The sequence below is a fragment of the Macrobrachium nipponense genome, chromosome 29 (genome assembly GCF_015104395.2).
Source record: "Macrobrachium nipponense isolate FS-2020 chromosome 29, ASM1510439v2, whole genome shotgun sequence".
In the NCBI taxonomy this organism is placed as follows: Eukaryota; Metazoa; Arthropoda; class Malacostraca; order Decapoda; family Palaemonidae; genus Macrobrachium; species Macrobrachium nipponense.
The window spans coordinates 26263169-26282886 of NC_061092.1; the positions used below are offsets into that span (position 1 = coordinate 26263169).

The 19718-nt window shown below is 41.4% G+C and overlaps 1 long non-coding RNA gene across 2 annotated transcripts in view; it reads left to right on the forward strand.

The window, feature by feature from the left end:
- The window catches only part of LOC135206202 (uncharacterized), a 123916-nt gene that overhangs the window by 92456 nt on the left and 11742 nt on the right, over positions 1-19718 (forward strand). The window contains exons 4-5 of one of the 2 annotated variants that reach the window (XR_010312696.1): positions 12250-12371; positions 13126-13213. This is a non-coding gene — a long non-coding RNA (uncharacterized LOC135206202). The remainder of the gene's footprint in view (positions 1-12249; positions 12372-13125; positions 13214-19718) is intronic. The other variant, XR_010312697.1, reaches the window with a different exon arrangement.

Here is a 19718-nt window from a genome sequence, read left to right on the forward strand (position 1 = left end):
CAAAACCTCTAGATTTTGAATATTATTAAAGAGAGCATCAGAAGACACCTGACCAATTAAATCCTCAAAGTTATCCTCTGGAGGCTCTACAACCATAGACACAGGCTCATATACAATAGCTAAAGGATCTCTACCACATGAAATATAAGATTTTAATCTATTAATATGAAAGACCCGCACTTTCGTTTGGTCCCGGGGGCTTCAATTTCATAATTCACCTCAGACAATTTTCTCAAAACCTTCCAGGGCCCCTTATACCTTGGTTCGAGGAAATTGTCTGAGTCTGTACTCAACACCAATACTAATTCCCCAGGCTCAAACGACCGCACCTTGGTTTTCATATCAAAAATTTGATTTCATGACTGCTTGGGAGGAAGCCAAATTTTCTCTAGCAAATTTCCATGCAATGGCTAATTTCTTCCGTAAATTCTCTACAAATTCCACCACATTAATTTCTCCCTTCTGACAGATGCAAGCAATTCGTGGAAAATCTCCAACGGACCACGTACCCTGTGTCCAAACACCAGTTCGAAGGGAGCTTACACCTGTAGATGAATTCGGATGGTTCCTTATAGCAAAGAGAGCAAAGGGAAAGCCCTCCCTTTTTCCCATCCTCTCCTTGTTCATAGCAGTATTTCTTTAACACTGATTTAAGTGTCTGGTGGAATCTTTTCCACCACACCCTGACTCTCTGGATGATAAGGTACGCTGGTAGTGTGCTGAATGGCCAGTTCACCCACACTTACCCCTAAATACCTTACTCGTAAAATTCGTCCCACAGTCGGTCTGAATTTTACGAGGGAGTCCATATCTGGAGAAAAATTCAATGAGCTTCTCAAATACTGCTCTGGAGGTAATCTTTTTCATTGGGAATGCCTCAGGAAATCTGGAAGCCCTGTCCATAATCGTCAGGAGATGAGTAAACCCAGTCTTTGTTCTGGGCAAAGGCCCTACCACATCTATTACCAGTTCTACAAAAGGTTCCCAATTGCAGGAATTGGATTTAAAGGTGCTTTAGGGATTACTTGATTGGTTTTCCCATCACCTGACAAACCTCACAGTTACTAACAAATTGTTTCACTGATAATTTTATCTGGCCACCAAAAACATTTTGCCAACCTCTTGAAAGTCTTAAATACTCCAAAGTGACCAGAAAAGAATCATCATGTGACAACCTCAAAACAGACTCCCTAAATTGTGAGGAACCACAATTTGTTCCACTCGAGAAGTCTCGTTCAGATCATGTGTAGATGGGCGACTAACTCTGTATAACAAACCTTTTATTACAAAAACCAAAACCTCGGTTGGAGTTAAATCAGCTGTGTCACCCAACTCAAAATCAAACTCTTGTTTCTGAGCCTCAATAAAGTTGAAACGGTCCTCCAATCAGGTTGCAAGATATCACTAACACTACTTGGACTATCTACTGGCCCAGGCCTTTCTAACTCTACTTCTAAACTACTTAAATCTAAGTCATCATCATTTATCAAATTAGCTGCCTTAGCAGATGCCCGGAGGGTCGTCACAGCCACACTGGACAAGCATCCATAGTCAAAATAGGAATAATTCCAGACCCTTCTTATGGTCTAACATGTCATTTCCCACAAAATACCATCAATACTGGAATGGGGAGGACTCCTCCACAACAGCCAACTCAGTTACTTTATTATACCCAGGGAAAGATAACTCAACTTCTACCAATGGAGCTGAAACCACTGTGTTTGGGAACCCTCCCAGAACCACATAATTCCCTGAATATTTAACTAAACCATTTAATGATTCTTTTAACACTAATGACCGAGCAGACCCTGTGTCCTCGCAAAATTTCACCTTAAGGACTCTGAATCAGTAACCAGTCTACCAGGCCAGATATATCATAGAGTCATGCCTGAACTACGTCCCAGATGGATTCACATTACCGCTGTCACAACTAATCTCATTACCACTAACAACCACTGATATTCTCAACCTTGGGATTAGACTTATTTGAAATTAGAGATATAGGGTTGTGACCACTACTGTCACCATTTCTCTGGAGATACCTCCTTCTGGCATTACACTGAGCCTGATAATGCCCGGGCTTATTGCACCAAAAGCAGGTCCCACTACCTCTACTCACATTACCAGATATCAACCGGTTTTTTGGAAAAGACTCTAGTGCCCACCACTTGAGACTTTCCCTGACCATTCTCATTCTTAGAATAAGTTGGGACTCCTGAATGCTTTACCCTAGTATCTCCAACATTATGAGATTTCATATTAAATTATTTGGCCTAGCAGGCTGGAAATTTGTTACCTGGGAACTAAAATTACCGGACCCAGCTCGATGGGTCAAGATGAACTCATCAGCAATCTGAGCCGCCTTACTTATACTGGCAGCTTTTAACTTCCTCTAAATATATTCTCAGTTCTTGCTACAATGTTTCTTAAAATTCCTCCAGCAGCATTAATTCCCTTAGGAGGAGAAAGAGCCACCGTCGCTCTTTAGCCAATCATCAAACTGCTCTTCCTTGAGCTTAGCAAATTCTACAAATGAAAGAGCAGGGTGCTTAACAAAATTCCTAAATTTTAGGCGATAGGCCTCAGGGACAAGGTCATATGCCTTGAGGACTAACGCCTTCACTTTATTATAATCACGGGCTACACCCTCCTCCAAAGAATTATACACCCGGATTGCCTTGCCCACCAGCCTACACTGAATTAAGACTGTCCACATCTCGGTGGGCCAAGACAACCTGGTAGCTACCCGTTCAAAAGCCTTAAAAAATTCAGGCACATTTCTTTCATCAAATACAGGGACCAACTTCAGAGCTGCCCCTATTTTAAATTTATCAGCATATGGTCCACAGGGAGTACTTAACCTATTAGGAGAACCTTGTAACCTAGTCAACTCCAAATTTACATTGGCCATCTCTAGCTCATGCCGCCTCACCCTCTCATTCTCTTCAAACTCGAGCTTCATTAACTCTATTCTCTTACAAATTAAGCTATATTCGCTGTCCTCCTGGGACACTACAGGCTGCACTGGGGCCACATTCACTGGGATAGGGTTTTCTACTAAAAATGGGTTAGTGGACACATTAGCTTTAACGTGCAAATTAGCCTGCCCTTCAAAAATAGTTCCAGTACGAGGAGGATCTTCAAACAAAGAAAGGCCTGGATTCACACTCACATCCTCAATCACACTACCCTCTCGCTCCGAGTCACTATCACCAACACTGTCAAAATCCCTAGCTAAATTCTCTCCTTCGGCCATACCTTGAGCTACCTTACTTTTTACAGCTATCAGCAACTGGGCCCTAGTGTTCGCAGCCCTAAGTGGGACACCTAACCAGCGAGCACAACTTACCAAATACTCTTTACTCAATACAGGAAGATGCCTAATACAATCTGCCGATCCCAAAAACTCAGCTGGATCAAAAATAAATTCTTCCATGGTTCCAAAATTAAAGGGGGAGTAAGGCAATACACTAAACAGCAACAAATACTGGTAAATCCACTGAGCGCTGTTCCGTCAACCAAAACACTGAGTACACCCGAGTGCAATCCTGTCACGGTCGCCAACTGTTACAACCTCCCAGGTTGCAGTAAAGGTTCTTTTTAGGTCTTTATATTCTCAAGGATTGCAGTCAGTAAATGTACCTCAGTGACAAGGAAGGACGGAAACAGAAACTCAAGAAAACTTAACAATATTTATTATAAACTAGAACAATGACTTAAATCAACCTTGTGAGATTAAATACACTTAATTGTACAGAATTTTCAAGAGAACAAATACCTGGTTCTCGGGAATTCACAAGAAAACCTAAAGCTAATACACTAAGCCCTAAACAAGAGAAAACCCCAAGAGAGAAAACATACTTAATATATAACAAGTTGGATCCAAAATAAGGCTAGCCAAAATAATCAATAACCTAATAATAATAAGGTAGAAGGAAGTAAGAGATGATAACAAGGAAAACCTTAATATTCCTACCTACAACACAAAGCTAAACAATCTGGAACTCGGTCCACTAAATACTGACACACAAACAAATATGACAACATATACATGTAAACTCTTATACATATATATATTTTATAAATAAAAATAAAAATTGGCAAAAATAAACAATTTCACCTCAAGTGAAATCCAGAAGAGGAGTTGAATCCTGGGCCGTGACCAATCCACCCAACTGCTATCAAAAGGGCTAATACTGTACGCCAGGTACTGAAGGGCAACACATTGTCCCGAGAGAAGAGGAACGATTATACGTCTTACCTGGCGACAGACTCCCTACTAGCCACCTCAACGAGTCCAAGTAGCTCTCACTCCCGTATAACAGCTGGATGAGATGACACGGCAGGTAAATCCAGAATCCAGTGCAAGGGATACAACTACGACACAGGTCCCGTAAAAATCCTCCGACGGGGGGAACAAGGGGCAGAAACGACGGTCGCAGATGACTGAGCGTCTGCTAAACCTCAACAGCAGTGTGAAGGTCGCAGTGACAACAACACTGCGCGAGAAATAGCCGTGATTCAGGGACACACACACAAACAGACGTATATATGCGTCTTCCAAAAATCCGTGAGTGAAATATCCAAGTGCGTGGTCCAAAAGGCAAGTATCCAAAGTCGTCCTCCAAATCAAAATACGTATATGCTGCGACAGGAAACAGTACTGGTGAGAGCTTGTCAAGACCCGAACTCTCGTTGACCGGTCGACCATGTCCACTCATCACCTTCCCAGTGTTTATAAACACTCAAAGCAAAAGAATAACAATCGTTAAAACGATAGTTCACTAATACACAAAAAGGAGGAGGAGGCGCAAAAACACTGAAACAATCGTAAAGCCACTCAACTTACGGAAACACAAGAGTAAACATACTCAGCAAAAATTTAACTTAAAAGTAAACAAAAAAGTAAACAAGGCTGATTTAAATCAACAAAAGAAATAATAATAGTTTTACGTTAACCTAATACCTGGTAAAACATACTTTTATACATTCAACTTACCTGTCAGTTATATACTTAGCTATTTGACTCCGTCATCCGACAGAAATTAGAATTTCGCGCACACGCTACCGGTAGGTCAGGTGATCTACCTACCTGCCGCTGGGTGGCAGGAATAGGAACCATTCCCGTTTTCTATCATATTTTTTCTGTCAGCCTACTGGCAACATCGTTATGGGTATCTCCGGATGGATTCGTATTTTGCATCGCAATTGATCTTCGTTTGGACTTCTCGGTGACGTATTTGGATTGTTTGTACTGGCATACGCGATTGTGGACCGTTTATTGGATTTGATTTGGATTGCTCAACATGATGTCTGACTCTGGAAGTGTGGTGAGAATGTGTGTGAATGTGGGGTGCAAAGTTAGGATGCCGAAGGCATCGGTTGATCCTCATACTATTTGTAAGAAATGCAGGATGTATGAATGTTCTTTTGATAACACTTGTAATGAATGCAAGGATTTGAGTGCGGAAGAATGGAAGTCTCTAACTTCCTATTTGAAGAAGTTGGAAAGAGACAGGGTGAGGAGGTCTTCTTCCAAGGCCTTGCCTAGTTCTGTATCTAGCGGGGTTATCAGTAATGTTATACCCTCTTCTCCATTTACTGCCCCATCTAATGTAGTTTCTGCTTCTTTGATAGAACCAACAGATTCGGCATCAGAGATTGCTAATCTCAAAGCCACCCTTCAGAAAATGGCAAACCAAAATGGCGGCCATTGAAAGGTAAGCAAAGTGAGTTAAGTGCTGTGGATAGTGATATAGTGTCCCCAGTGCTGTGGAGGGGGCGTCTGATTGTCTCCACAACGCTCCAGGCCTAGACCTCTTTCAAGCTCCCAAGCCCAGAGGAGAATGTCAAAGCCATAAGGAGGTGTGGAGGATCCCAATAGTCCAGACGTCCCTTCGGCTTTTTCTGTATCGCCACAGAATGCCAGAGAACGCTACAGAAAGCGTTCTACGGAGTGTTTCTCCTCTTCGGAGAATTCTTCTCCTAAAAGAGGCTGGAGATCGGCGGATCTTTCTCGCCCCCTAAAAAGATGTTGGGATGAGCCCAGGATCACATCGAGTCCTGAACGTTTTCAGGAGGATTTTCCTACGGAAATTAAGAAGGCAAAGAATGTGCTTCCTTCCCCCACAGACTTGTGGGAAACCGGTAAAAGACCAATCTTCTAGACCTCCGTTGACAAGACTTGGAAACGAATAGAATCCTTCGTAACATGCAGGATTCCATCACTTCGCTTGTGGGAGTTTCTTCAAGAGACCCTCCTAGAGAAAGACGCTTTCCTGCCTATAAGAAGTCTAGGCTCGAGGGGCGAGTGCGAGACGCCGCCAGCCAGACGTGCGCCTGAGCGAGCCGGTCAGGAGGCGAGGCGTCCAAGCCAGGCGCGAGACGTCAACCAGACGCGAGGATACTGCGGGCGCAAGGACGTTAGCCAGGCGCGTGACGCCCAGTTTTGTGCGCGCCATCCAGGCCGCGATCCTCCAAGTGCGAGACGCCGCCGGCGCGTACACCTCCAAAAGAATGCGGCGCCAGCCAGGCGCAAGCAGCCACCCAAGCGTGAGGCGCCAACTAGGCGTGAGCCAGTCAGGCGCGAAGCGTCTACTAGTTGTAAGGACGTTGACTTACTTAGTCCTTCCCCTACTAGAAGTATTTCTCCTAGAGATCCTACATCTCATGATAGAGAATCTATCAGGAGAGAGCAATCCCCGTCTAACCTAGGCCTTGAAGAGGTTTCTAAAGAAGTAGTCTCTACCAACGAGGGACTTTCTAATTATAAAGTCTTAGCCTCGTTACTTCTAAAGGAATTTGGGGACTCACTTAGTCCTGCTGCTCCTCCTTCACCGAGATCGCTGTTTTCGAGTACGAAAACTCCGAAATCCTCTGCTCTCCTAGAGATGAAGCCTGCGATTTCGATGAAAAAGGCTCTCTAGTCTTTGGATTCCTGGCTTTTGTCTAAGAAGGAGGCTCTTAGAACAGTTTATTGCTCTCCTCCCTCCAAGCTGACAGGGCGGAGAGGAATATGGTATAAGACGGAAGAAGCTATGGGCTTGATGCTCCCCTCTTCTGCGGATTCAGATTTCTCTAGCCTAGTAGAGTCGGTTAGAAGACACTCTCTAAATTCTACAAAGGCATCGTGGAGTCTGAATTAGATCAGCACCTTAAGGGAATATTCCACGTATTAGAAGTTTTTAACTTCTTGGATTGGTCCCTTGGGGTGCTGGTTAAAAAGACTAGTGAGCCAGATTTTCTTGATCCGGAAGCCTTACACAGTGTCCTATCTTGTATGGATAAGGCTGTGCAAGATGGATCTGGCGAGTTAGCTGCCCTGTTCGGATCGGGAGTGGTAAAGAAAAGATCCCTTAAAGTTCGTTTCTGACAAAAGGAGTTTCTCCTTCTCAGAGGTCTGCCCTACTTTTTGCACCTCTGTCAGATCATCTGTTTCCTTCACCTTTAGTAAAGGATATATCTAGATCCCTTTCTGAAAAGGCAACACAGGATCTTCTGGTGCAATCCACGAAGAATAGACCTGCAATACCTATTCAGAAGAAGTCTTCTCGTACTCCAGTTGTGCCCTTTCGTGGAGCATCCTCAACTTGACCTACTACGAAGAGAAAGCCCTTCGACAAGCGAGGAAGGTCTTCCTTCCGCTCTTTTAAAAAGAGCAAGTAGCAGCCATGTCCTCCAAGCACAGGTAGGGGCCAGACTTCAACACTTTGTGGAGGCTTGGTCCTTAAGAGAAGCAGATCCCTGGACTCTGTCTGTTCTACAGAAGGGTTACATCATTCCCTTCGTAGACAGACCTCCTTTAGCAACATCTCCGAAGGATTTGTTGCCGAGATACAAGGACCATGGACTGAGAGAGACTCTCCTGCAGACGGTGGTGTCGATGAGGGACAAGAATGCAATAGAGATAGTGCAGGATCCATTCTCCCCGGGGTTTTACAACCGCCTTTTCTTAGTACCAAAGGCTTCGGGGGGATGGAGACCCGTAGTGGATGTAAGCATCCTGAACCGTTACGTGGAGAAAAAGAAGTTCTCCATGGAAACTTATGCTTCGGTTCTGTCAGCCCTGCGTCAGGGAGATTGGATGGTCTCCCTGGACCTTCAGGATGCTTACTTTCATGTTCCGATTCACCCATCGTCAAGAAAACACCTCAGATTTGTAGTAGAAGGACAAATCTTCCAGTTCAGGGCCATGTGCTTCGGCCTATCCACCGCTCCCCAGGTATTTACGTATCTGATGAGGAACGGGGCCAAATGGCTTCATTTAGAAGGGATCAACATCTCTATGTATCTCGACGATTGGCTAATCCGGGCCAAGTCGGAGAAACAATGTTTGGAGGACCTACAGACTACTTTGAACCTGACAAGGACTTTAGGATTACTCGTGAACCTCGAAAAATCTCAGATGGTCCCCAGCCAGAACTTAGTTTATTTGGGGATTCGGATGGATTCTCGGGATTTTCGGGCTTTTCCATCCCAGGAAAGAATTGTTCGGGGCTTACAGAAAGTCTCGAGCTTCCTAGAGAAAGAACGGAGTTCAGTAAGGGAATGGTTAAGCCTTCTGGGAACCCTTTCCTCACTAGAACAGTTCATTTCTCTAGGAAGACTTCACCTACGCCCGCTTCAGTTCTTCTTAAGAAGAATTTGGAGTTGGAAGAACGGGCAACTTTCAGACACTTTCGGAATTCCTCTGGAAGTGAAGAATCATCTAAAGTGGTGGCTGATACCCCTGGAAAAGAACGAGGGCTTGTCTCTAGAGGTTCGGAACCCAAACCTAATCTTGTTCTCAGACGCTTCAGAGAAGGGATGGGGAGCGACTCTAGGGACAAAAGAAGTATCAGGCCAATGGAGGAAGGATCAACAAGACTGGCATATAAACACCAAAGAACTTTTTGCTGTTCTCATAGCCCTAAAAGCCTTCGAAACAGAGGTAATAGGTCAAGTGGTACAGGTCAACGCGGACAACACCACAGCGTTGGCCTATATCAGGAAACAAGGGGGAACTCTCTTTTTCTCTGTTTCCAGATAACAAAAGAACTGTTATATTGGACGAAAGACAAGAATGTGACTCTCCTCACAAGATTCGTGAAAGGAGAGAAAAATGTCAGAGCAGACAGGCTAAGCAGGTTAAACCAAGTGCTCCCCACAGAGTGGACCCTTCACAATCAGGTTTGTCAAACTCTGTGGTCCCTGTGGGGCAGACCTCAAATAGACCTATTTGCCACCTTCCTATCCAGAAGGATAAAGAACATCTGCTCCTTGGTGGAAGACCCGAGAGCTATAGCGGTGGATGCCATGCTGCTGGACTGGGCAGGTCTAGATGCCTACGCCTTTCCCCCCTTCAAAATGTTAGGAGTGGTCTTAAAAAAGTTTGTGGCTTCAAAAGGGACGAGACTAACACTCGTCGCCCCCTTTTGGCCGTCTCAAGATTGGTTCACAGAGGTACAGGAATGGACAGTGGACTTCCCAAGATCTCTTCCACACAGGAGAGATCTTCTCAAACAACCCCAAACAACCCCATTTCAAGAGGTATCATCAAAACCTCCCCGCTCTCGCTCTGACTGCCTTTCGACTATCGAAAGACTTGTCAGAGCGAGAGGCTTTTCAAGCAAAGCTTCGAAAGCAATTGCTAGAGCCCGAAGATCCTCAACTATTTGGGTCTACCAATCCAAGTGGTATGTTTTCAGAAGATGGTGTAAGAAGAATAAACTGTCCTCCTCCGATACCTCTGTGACCAACATTGCTGATTTTCTGATTTTCCTTAGGGAGGAATCTCAATTATCAGTTTCGACCATTAAGGGTTATCGGAGTATGCTCTCTGCTGTTTTTCGAAACAGAGGTTTGAAGATAGCAGAAGATAAGGATCTCCACGACCTTATAAGATCATGCGAAACCTCAAAAACCATTTCTCCTCGTACTCCGAACTGGAACTTGGATGTGGTTCTAAAATTCCTGTCGTCAAATAGATTTGAGCCTCCTCACAACGCGTCGTTTAGGGATCTAACGAGAAAATGTATATTCTTGTTGTCCTTAGCGACTGCGAAAAGAATTAGCGAAATCCACGCTCTAGATTCTCGAGTGGGATTTAAGAGTGATGCTGCAATTTGTTCTTTCCAGACTCTGTTTCTGGCCAAGAACGAGAACCCTTCAAAACCCTGGCCAAAGAGTTTTGAAGTTAAAGGGCTTTCAAATCTCGCAGGAGAGAAATTAGAAAGATCCTTATGTCCAGTTAGAACCCTGAAGTTTTATCTAAAGAAGAAGAACGAACTCAGGGGATGTAAACAAAGCCTGTGGTGTGCAGTTCGGGATCCTAGTAGACCCATGTCAAAAAATGCGTTAGCGTTTTTTGTTAGGAGCATTATTACTGATGCTCATAGTAACTGCACTGAGGACTCTTTCAGGACTCTCCGAGTGAAGGCTCATGAGGTAAGAGCTGTGGCCACTTCATTAGCTTTTCATAAGAACATGTGTTTAAAAGACATTGTGGATGCGACTTACTGGAGGTGTGATTCAGTTTTCACATCTCACTACCTTAAGGACGTTAAAGTGACATATGAAAAGTGTTTCTCTCTAGGTCCTTTTGTATCAGAGGATACAGTGCTGGGGCTTGGAACACATAACGATCCTTAGAAAATTTTGTATTTGTTTTTTATTGTACGTAGATCTACCTTGTGAGACGGGTTGTTGGTTTTCTGCTGACTAGAATGCTTGTTGTCGCACGGGCGTCCTTGCTTGGGTCAGTAGGGAATCAGGAGGTGTCTTACTGGCAAGATTGTACAAAAATTATTTTTTAAAATTTATTTTTGTGCTTTTAAGTGTACGAATGTTTGTGATTCGAGTTTGTGGTTGTTTGCAAGGAGTTAGGGGATAACTTCTTGCAATCTTAGAACTAACATGGTTAGGTTAAGGTGATCGGGATTGGTGTTGTGCTCCTTGAATAAGGTTCTTGTCAAGTAAGTGGATAAGCACCCATTGACATAGTCCTTCCAGGCTCTGCCGAGTAAGCGGATAGACCCCTTTGGCAGACCCCCAAGAACTCTTAGCCTAGATCAATATCTCGCTGAGCTCTTGAGAATCTGACTAGACTCCTGGATTGTATTCATGAAGTCTTCAGTCTAAACGGGTAGGAACCAAGGTTTTATTTATTTATTACCTACAACGATTGTTGTGATTCCTGTTTGAATCTGTAATTAGCTGTCTCTGACCCACCTCCAATGGTGTGAATCAGCTAAGTATATATCTGACAGGTAAGTTGAATGTATAAAAATGATATTGTTATGATACAATAAAGTTTTATACATACTTACCTGGCAGATATATACGATTTATACGATTTATACCCACCCTACCTCCCCTCAGGAGACAGGCGGTATAGAAAAAATATGATAGAAAACAGGAATGGTTCCTATTCCTGCCACCCAGCGGCAGGTAGGTAGATCACCTGACCTACCGGTAGCGTGTGCGCGAAATTCGAATTTCTGTTGGATGACGGAGTCAAATAGCTAAGTATATATCTGCCAGGTAAGTATGTATAAAACTTTATAGTATCATAACAATATCATTTTTGTTGTCAACTGTCCATGGTTGAAAAACTGCCTGCATTATATGCTATCATATGTATTGATTATATAGCATGATGTGAACGGTCACACTGAATTTATTGGAAGAGTTAGTGCTTTATGGCCAGAGAGTTGCAAGATGCACACATTAGGAACAGAGTTTTTTTTTATGACCAAAGGTGGAATAAGATGGTGTCTACTATTCTTTGATTTCATTTGATCCAGGGGCTCCAAGAACTTATTTGGTGTATTTGCTATTTTCACTATTTTCTTGGGACTCTGTTGTAGCCCATTGCTGTGTGCCCGACAGCCCCTACTCTACAAAGATTTGTCACAAGCTTCAGGAACAGTCCGTATATTACATGCCAGTAGTGTTCAGCTTGTATTCAACTCTTCCATTTTCCAGTTATGAGACTGGCTTAAGTGTCCAAACTTTCCAGAAATCTAGACTTAGCATGCTAGTACACATTGCAGGCCCCTGTGCTCATGCCTATAGTCACAGTTACAGAACACAAACCAAGTTCCAGACAGCTTCCAAAGCCATATTTGAATGATTTATCCAAAATTGCTTGATTATAACTTAGTTTTAGATGAAGCACTAATCCAAAATCTATATTCTCTGTTTATTTTGAAGGTTAACCAGTTTGCCTTTTATATTTCTGAAGACTGAGTCTTTTCTCTTCCATTTCAGGCGACTTTACCCATCAGCGTTCTTGACTTTCTGTGATTATTGGGGTGTATGGTTGCTCATTATGGGTAATGTCTGCCTGTGAGAATCATTTGCTGACAGGATCTACGACCATTACATAGAAAGTGAGTACTACTGATACAATTTTTCTTCATGCTGTTTAGCTTTCATCCTGTTTACAATTTTTTGTGTGTGTACAGTAATTTTATAAAATGTCTAGATGGACAGAATAATTTTTAATCATACCTGCACAAATCTTTTAAATTTCTGTCAATGCAAAAGAAGTTCGAACTTTAATCTGGTTTGTGAATCTTTTGGTATGACTGATGGATAGTGTTACTATTGTACAGTTGTAGTAGTTTGTCAGTTTTGTTGGGATTTTAATGAACCTAAGACAATGATATAGCTCCAACATAATTCTACAACTGTAGTACACAGGACTATAAAGGTTGTACATGAATACATGTAAGTTGAACTACAATTACTTTTTAGCTTTTTATCATAAGTAAAATTAAGAGGGTTTCAATGACTAGGGAAGCATTCAAGGGTAACTTTTAAAGTTGGTATGCACAAATATCTTACTTTTAGTGGGGTGCCAGTTGCAATCTATTCTTTTTGTTGCCCGTGCTAGTGTTCTTTAGGCAGTCATCAAATAAGCCTGGAAGTTAAGATTTGGACCTCTTTGCTTGATATCGGTGTAGACCACTTAGTCTTGACTGACCTAATGTCCTGTTATGACAGTAAAGACTAAGTTCAGGCAGAAATGTAGAGCTTTTACGGTAATCTTTATGATTTGCATATTTTAGGTGTCATTGATTTTTTCTGATTTGATAATGTATTTTGGTGAATTTCATTTTAATGCTATCTTTTTCCTTTCAGAGAAATAATGAACGGACCCTTGTTTTGTACAACACATCAGTATCTCCATTGGGTTATAAACAAGGCTCTATCCTATTTGCTAGTAGGGGTAATCATGATTAAAACTATTTATTTGAGATGAATCTTACCTACTGTTAAATTTAGCTATATCTCCCCGCCGATTAGGCGAGTCGGCATTCAAACAAAAAAAATTGAATGGCTGCCCAGATGACTGTCTAGTTTACCTGTTCTCCACCAGGTGTGTTTCGAATGTTTTAGCTCTTGTCAGAATTCTCCTTGCCGCCATTGCGGCTAGGCGATTGTTGGTATTCTATGAAGTTTGGCTGTTTTACACCTGTTTACGGTATTGTAATTTCATTTTCCTAGGATATCTTCCACCGGAAGCAAAACCAACCAATAACCTCAGGCTATGTAGGAATGCTTTGTGTAACCAGGATGGTGAATTTGAAGTTGATCAACATTCCTTTGTACTGGCAGACAGAGTGATTTTGGAACTACTAGATGTGAAGAATGTAGGGAATTGTTCTGAGAATTTATGCCTGAGTGTGTCAGATATAGGAAAGACTGGGACTCACAGATTGCGAAAGCAATTAGTTAGATCAGGACTTAAACCTGTCAGGTTATCCCTACTTAGATAGGCATTTTAGTAGGCTAGTATTGACTTCCATTGTAGCTCTGCCTTCTGCTCCCCATTCAGTTCAGGAAAGCGTAACGAGAAGTTAAGAACATTAACCTATTTTTAGTTCTAATACAATTTGAACTTAGTTCGTGACGGGAACGTTCCGAATCCCTCCAGTGTGTGCTCATTTTTGCGTTCCCTATTAGAATTAAGGTGTTGGTGCCCTCGTCTGTACGTAGCCCGAGCCTAGAACTGCCCTGCGACAGTTGGAAATGTCCGCTGCCAGGGAACCGGGTCGGTTCTCGGGACGATGGGATTCTGTGCCCTCCAATACCTACTTCGCCCTTTTTCATGGCCTGAATCTCGTTTAAAGCTTTCGCCGAAAGACCGTTAAAGAGTTCACATAAGGACCGTTCAGTAAGCGTTAATGCTTGCTCCGTAGGCGCATTCTGTTGTCTTCAACACCTAGTTTGAGGTGTTAGCATGCATAGGCTTAATAATATACAGTGGTACCTCGAGATACGAAAGGCTCAACTTATGAAAAACTCGAGATACGAAGGCCAATACAAAAAATTTAACGGCTCTACATAGGAAAAGTTTTCAAGGTACGAAAACTTTTCCTATGTAGAGGTTTCTGTAAAGTCCAAGATTCGCCCGAACCACTGATAACAATTTTGAAACTCACGCACCACCAACTTAGTAGACTCGCCACCATCCTCCTGCTCTCCCATTGGTTCCTGATGCTAGTCGCGGCCATGAGATCCTTCTCTCCTATTGGCCAGCGTCCCTCCCATCATGCATCTATGTACGTGGTGGCGTGCCTTGGCCACTCGGTACCAGCATTGTTATAGTACGCACGCGGTATTCGTTTCGGGATCGTCAGTGTGTATTTTTAAAAAAAAATTTCTCATATCTTTTCACGAAAATGGAAAAGAAGAGCACCTCTTGAGTGACGACATATATGATATGATTGACCAAGGTCTCTCTCATGGGATAACTGGAAACTTTGCAAGGTTGGTAGAATCTCCACTCCCTGCTGAACAGAGGGTGTTGACCAATCATTTACAACATGCATACCAGATAATCAAGGCACTTCAGTTTATGTTGAAGGTCAGCAGCCAAACATTCATACCCAAATCAGTTGCAGAGAGAGCATTTGGTTTAACAGGGCTTTGATGGACATCAGGGCCAACAGAGTCATGAGGTGCAACAATTAGTAGATAATTATCAAGACGGGCAGCCGTTAATGAACACTACGCATTTATAGAAAAAAAGACACCCCGAAAAGGCTCACACAGGTCGTATGCTTGCGCAGTTCGATGACGTTTGCCCGAGTCGTTTCAGGAACATTGTGAAAAGTAGGCAGAAGCAATCTTCCTTGGATCGTTATTTTTTAAAGAGGCCTGTAGCATTAGCAGGAGTAAGCAAAAAGGAAGAAACCAAGATAAAAAACAGAAAGTTGAAAGTGGTGATGAAGTTGAAATTCTGTTAAAAAAAAAAAAAAAAACTATGTAAAGTAAAAATAAAAGTAAAAAAAAAAAGTTAAAAATCAAAAAAAGAAAAAAGAAACGGCATAAATTAAGGATGTTCTAGCCACTTTTCATAAAGTGCAATCGTTTGTCCTCCTCCTCCTCTGCCGCCACTTTGGGAGATAGCCTCACTCGAAAGGTAAGCTTCCACATTTTCCGTACAGTATTTCTTGTATACCATGTACACTAATACACTTTATTTACAGGTTATTTTGCATTTTGTTATTAATTTAGGTATTGAATGGTCCAAATTGTTGTAGTATTTCATTGTTTATAGGTCAATTTACCTTTATTATGAAATTTACTGGGGTGTTTTTGGAGGGCTTGGAACGGATTAGCCATTTTACATATAAAATGTGGTCCAAGATACGAAAACCTCATGAGACGAAGGGCGCCTCTGAACGGATTAATTTCGTATCTCGAGGTACTACTGTATGATAAAGGTATAGACTTTTTATTGACTTTTTATTGAGATGATAATGTATCTGTACAGTGAGTTTTACACGTTTAGATATGTCGACTCTGTCGACTGTTTATCTCTTTTATTTTGGTTATTCTAAATTCTTGTATGCTAGCATATTCCTTTTTCTTCGTAATGTTTGTTCTTTGCGTGCTTCTTCTTCGGCTATCGGCAAATCTCTTACTACTGCCTCGATTAATGTTTCTCTTTCAAGTTCTACACTGTCTGTAGTATCTAAGTTCTCACTGAGTTAGATATTCTAGCTTCAGAGATTTCTAACTTAGTTTTCATATAGGAATGCTTTCAACGTATGTACAATCGCTTTCGGGGACTAGGCGGGAGCGATGTAACTCCTCTCCCACCGCCTACCACTTTTGGCGCCTTGTTCTCTCTCTCTCCCTCTGTCGAGTGTCGACTCCTGCAGACCAGGGTTCCCAGACGTATGATAATTTTACCCTCTGTACGATAAACGATTATTAATCAAAATACGATGATTTGAAGAGATTTTGTACGATAATTTGTTCTGATACATCTGGGTACCCTGCGGTGGACATTGTTGACTCTTCTCGTGTGAACGCAGTTGACTCGTGCAGAGTGCGGACTTGGCCGAGTCCCGAGTCGCTTAACTGTCTTGCTCTCATTGAGTCATGGTGGATGCAATACAGCACTCAGCTGCTGTCACCTCTTATCGACGAGTGTCGCTTTGTGTCACCAAGGTTGCGGAGGAAAGAGCAATCCTTTAAGCTCTTTGTTTACCTCCTGTCGGCAGCTGTCCTCTCCCGTCGCCCGCTGACGGAAGAAGAGTTTGAATGGAGTTGTTGGAGGAACTCGTTTGGCCCGGTCGGCGTTTGTTGCCACACTACGCCTTGCTGTATCCTCATTTTGTTGAGGATAGAGGCCACATAGAGAATATATCTTATTTGTCTTAGCGTATTTTGGCACTAAATATTTGAGAAGAGAACCAACTCTTTCTCCAATTTGAGAGCATTTCGTAACTTTTCTTGTCCTCGGACACAATTTCCCTTTGTCTGCCTTGGCTTGTCGTCTTGTCTTTTAAAGTCACGGAGAGCCGAAGGCCAACTTTTGCTGTACAACGCTTATTGGTCCTTTAACCATCTTTAATAGAAGGTTCGCTTTCTTTCTCTTTCCTGTGGAAAATGAACTCGAGACTGACAGACATGCTGATGGATTTTCAGTCTACCTTGAGTTATTACCTTTTATATACGTTGTCTCGTCTCTGCGACTTCTTAACCCTCTTACGCCGAAGCCCTAAAAATCAAAACCTCTCCTGTATGCTGGCGCCGGTTTGGAGTGAGCGCGGAAGGGGAAAAAATAATTTTTTCAAAAAATCACAGCGCGCTTAGTTTTGAAGATTAAGAGTTCATTTTTGGCTCATTTTTTTGTCATTGCCTGAAGTTTAGTATGCAACCATCAGAAATGAAAAAAAATATCATTATTATATATAAATAATGCGATATATGATAGCGCAAAAAAAAAATTCATAGATAATTGTATTCAAATCACGCTGTGCAAAAAACGGTCAAAGCTAATGAGTTACTTTTTTTTTTCATTGTATTGTACACTAAATTGCAATCATTTTGATATATAATACATAGTAAAACAATAAAAGCAACACCGGAAAAATATTATCACAAAATGATCTTACGAATTCGTAACACGCGGACGTAAAAAAAATGTTATTTTCAAAAATTCACCGTAATTCTAAATATTGTTCTAGAGACTTCCAATTTGTTTCAAAATTAAAAAAAATGATTGAATATTACGTTACTGTAAGAGTTTTAGATTAGAATTGCAGATTTCAACCATTTCGGACGAGTTAAATTTGACCGAATGTCAAAATTTTTATATATATTTTTTTTTATATGCACATATTTCGGAGATGGAAAAAGCTACAACCTTCAATTATTTTTTATTGTATTTGTCATGAATTTGCGCACATTTTGATATATGAAACTCTATAAAACGGCTAATATGAAAAGGAGCAAATATTAGGATAATGTGATCTACGTATTTCGGAGACTTGCGGCCGCGAATCGGCGCGCGGAGTTAAAGTAAATATATTTTTCAAAAATTCACCATAAATCACAATATTGTTCTAGAGACTTCAAATTTGTTTCAAAATGAAGAAAAATGACGGAATATTACTAGGCCGTAAGAGTTTTAGCTTACAATTGCGTTTTTCAACTATTTCGGTAGAGTCAAATTTGACTGAACGTGGTTTTTTTTCTATTTGTGATTTATATGCAAATATTTCGAAAAAAGAGAAAAGCTAAAACCTTCTATCATTTTTAGTTGTATTCTACATGAAATTGCGCACATTTTCATATATAAAACTTTATGTATCAGCTAATTTTAAATGGTGCAAACATTTCGACAATCGCACAAAAAAAATTGATTTTTTCGGAAGTTACTGCGCGGACGTAAGGAAAATGTTTTTTTTCTTCATAAATTCCCCATAAGTCGAAATATTGTGCTAGAGACTTACAAGTCGTTGCAAAATGAAGGTAAATGATTGAATATTACTAGAATATAAGAGTTTTAGCTTACAATTGCGTTTTTCGACCATTTCAGTAGAGTCAAAGTTGACCGAAAGTTGAAATTTTTGCACTTAACGTTATTTATATGAAAATATTTCGAAACTGATAAAAGCTACAACCATGGGTTGTTTTTTGTGGTATTGTGCATGAAATTGCGCACATTTCCATATACAAAACTTTATGTAACGGCAAATTTAAAAGGGTGCAAACATTAGGACAATCGCACGACAAAATTTATCGGAAGAGTTATCGCACGAACATAAGGAAAAAGTTTTTTCATAAATTCACCATAAATGGAAATATTGTGCTAGAGACGTCCAATTAGTTGCAAAATGAAGGCAAATGATTGAATATTACTATAATGTAAGAGTTTTATCTTACAATTGCGTTTCTCGACCATTTCGGTAGAGTCAAAGTTGACCGAAGGTTGAAATTTTTGCACTTATCGTTATTTATATGAAAATATTTCAAAACTGATAAAAGCTACAATCATGAGTATTTTTTTGTTGTATTTTACATGAAATTGCGCACATTTTCATATATAATACTTCATGTAAAGGATAATTTAAAATGGTGCAAAAATTATGTCAAAGTGACGAAATAATTTTGAGATGTGTCACTGATACTTTTTTAGTGCGATAAAGAAAGAAATTCGCGCTTGCGCGCCTGCGTAGCGATTGTAAACAAAAACAACGCCTTGATCCGTGAACTCCAGCCATCCCCCAAGGCGCGTGATTCAAAAGTTTTCGGCTGGTAGGCCTATAAGTATTTTTTCCGCGAATTTAAAAAAAAACTTTTTTTTTTGAGCCAGACGTATGATACGTCCAATCGGCATACAGGAGACATTTTGACTCGACGTTTCATACGTCCAATCGGCGTAAGAGGGTTAAGAGAGGTGGAGACACCAACCCAGCGGGAGTTTTTAGCAGGGAAACAAGTAACTCGTTTTGATGCTGCAGGGTAATGTCCTCATGCTTATACTCACTCTGTTTGGAAGAAGTGAGAACACTTTCACTTCCTATCTGATTATACAGCTCAGGACTATCTATTGGTAGCCTTATTTTATATCCTTTCGGGGGGTAAGTGCAGATTCAGGTTCTGGGATATGGACAGTTGCAACCATCCTAACATCCATGGAGAGACTTGGGACCAGTATGTTATATGGTGAAGACGGTGAAGGGTAGTGTGGTTCTTTTTGGTTGTCCTCCACTGGTTTAATCTCCCTCTTATAGCTTCCCTTGTCTTCAGCAGAAATCTCTCGTAAGTCTCTTTTAGTAGGAGATTGTATATAGAGGGAATGATGGTCCAAGGTTAATTCTTTAGGAAGACACCCATGAGTAATTAGAGATAGTCTTGGACATTTGGAGACTGAATAACAGTGTCTGCCCATATACTTGTTGGTTTTCTTGCATGGTTTTAGTGCCTTT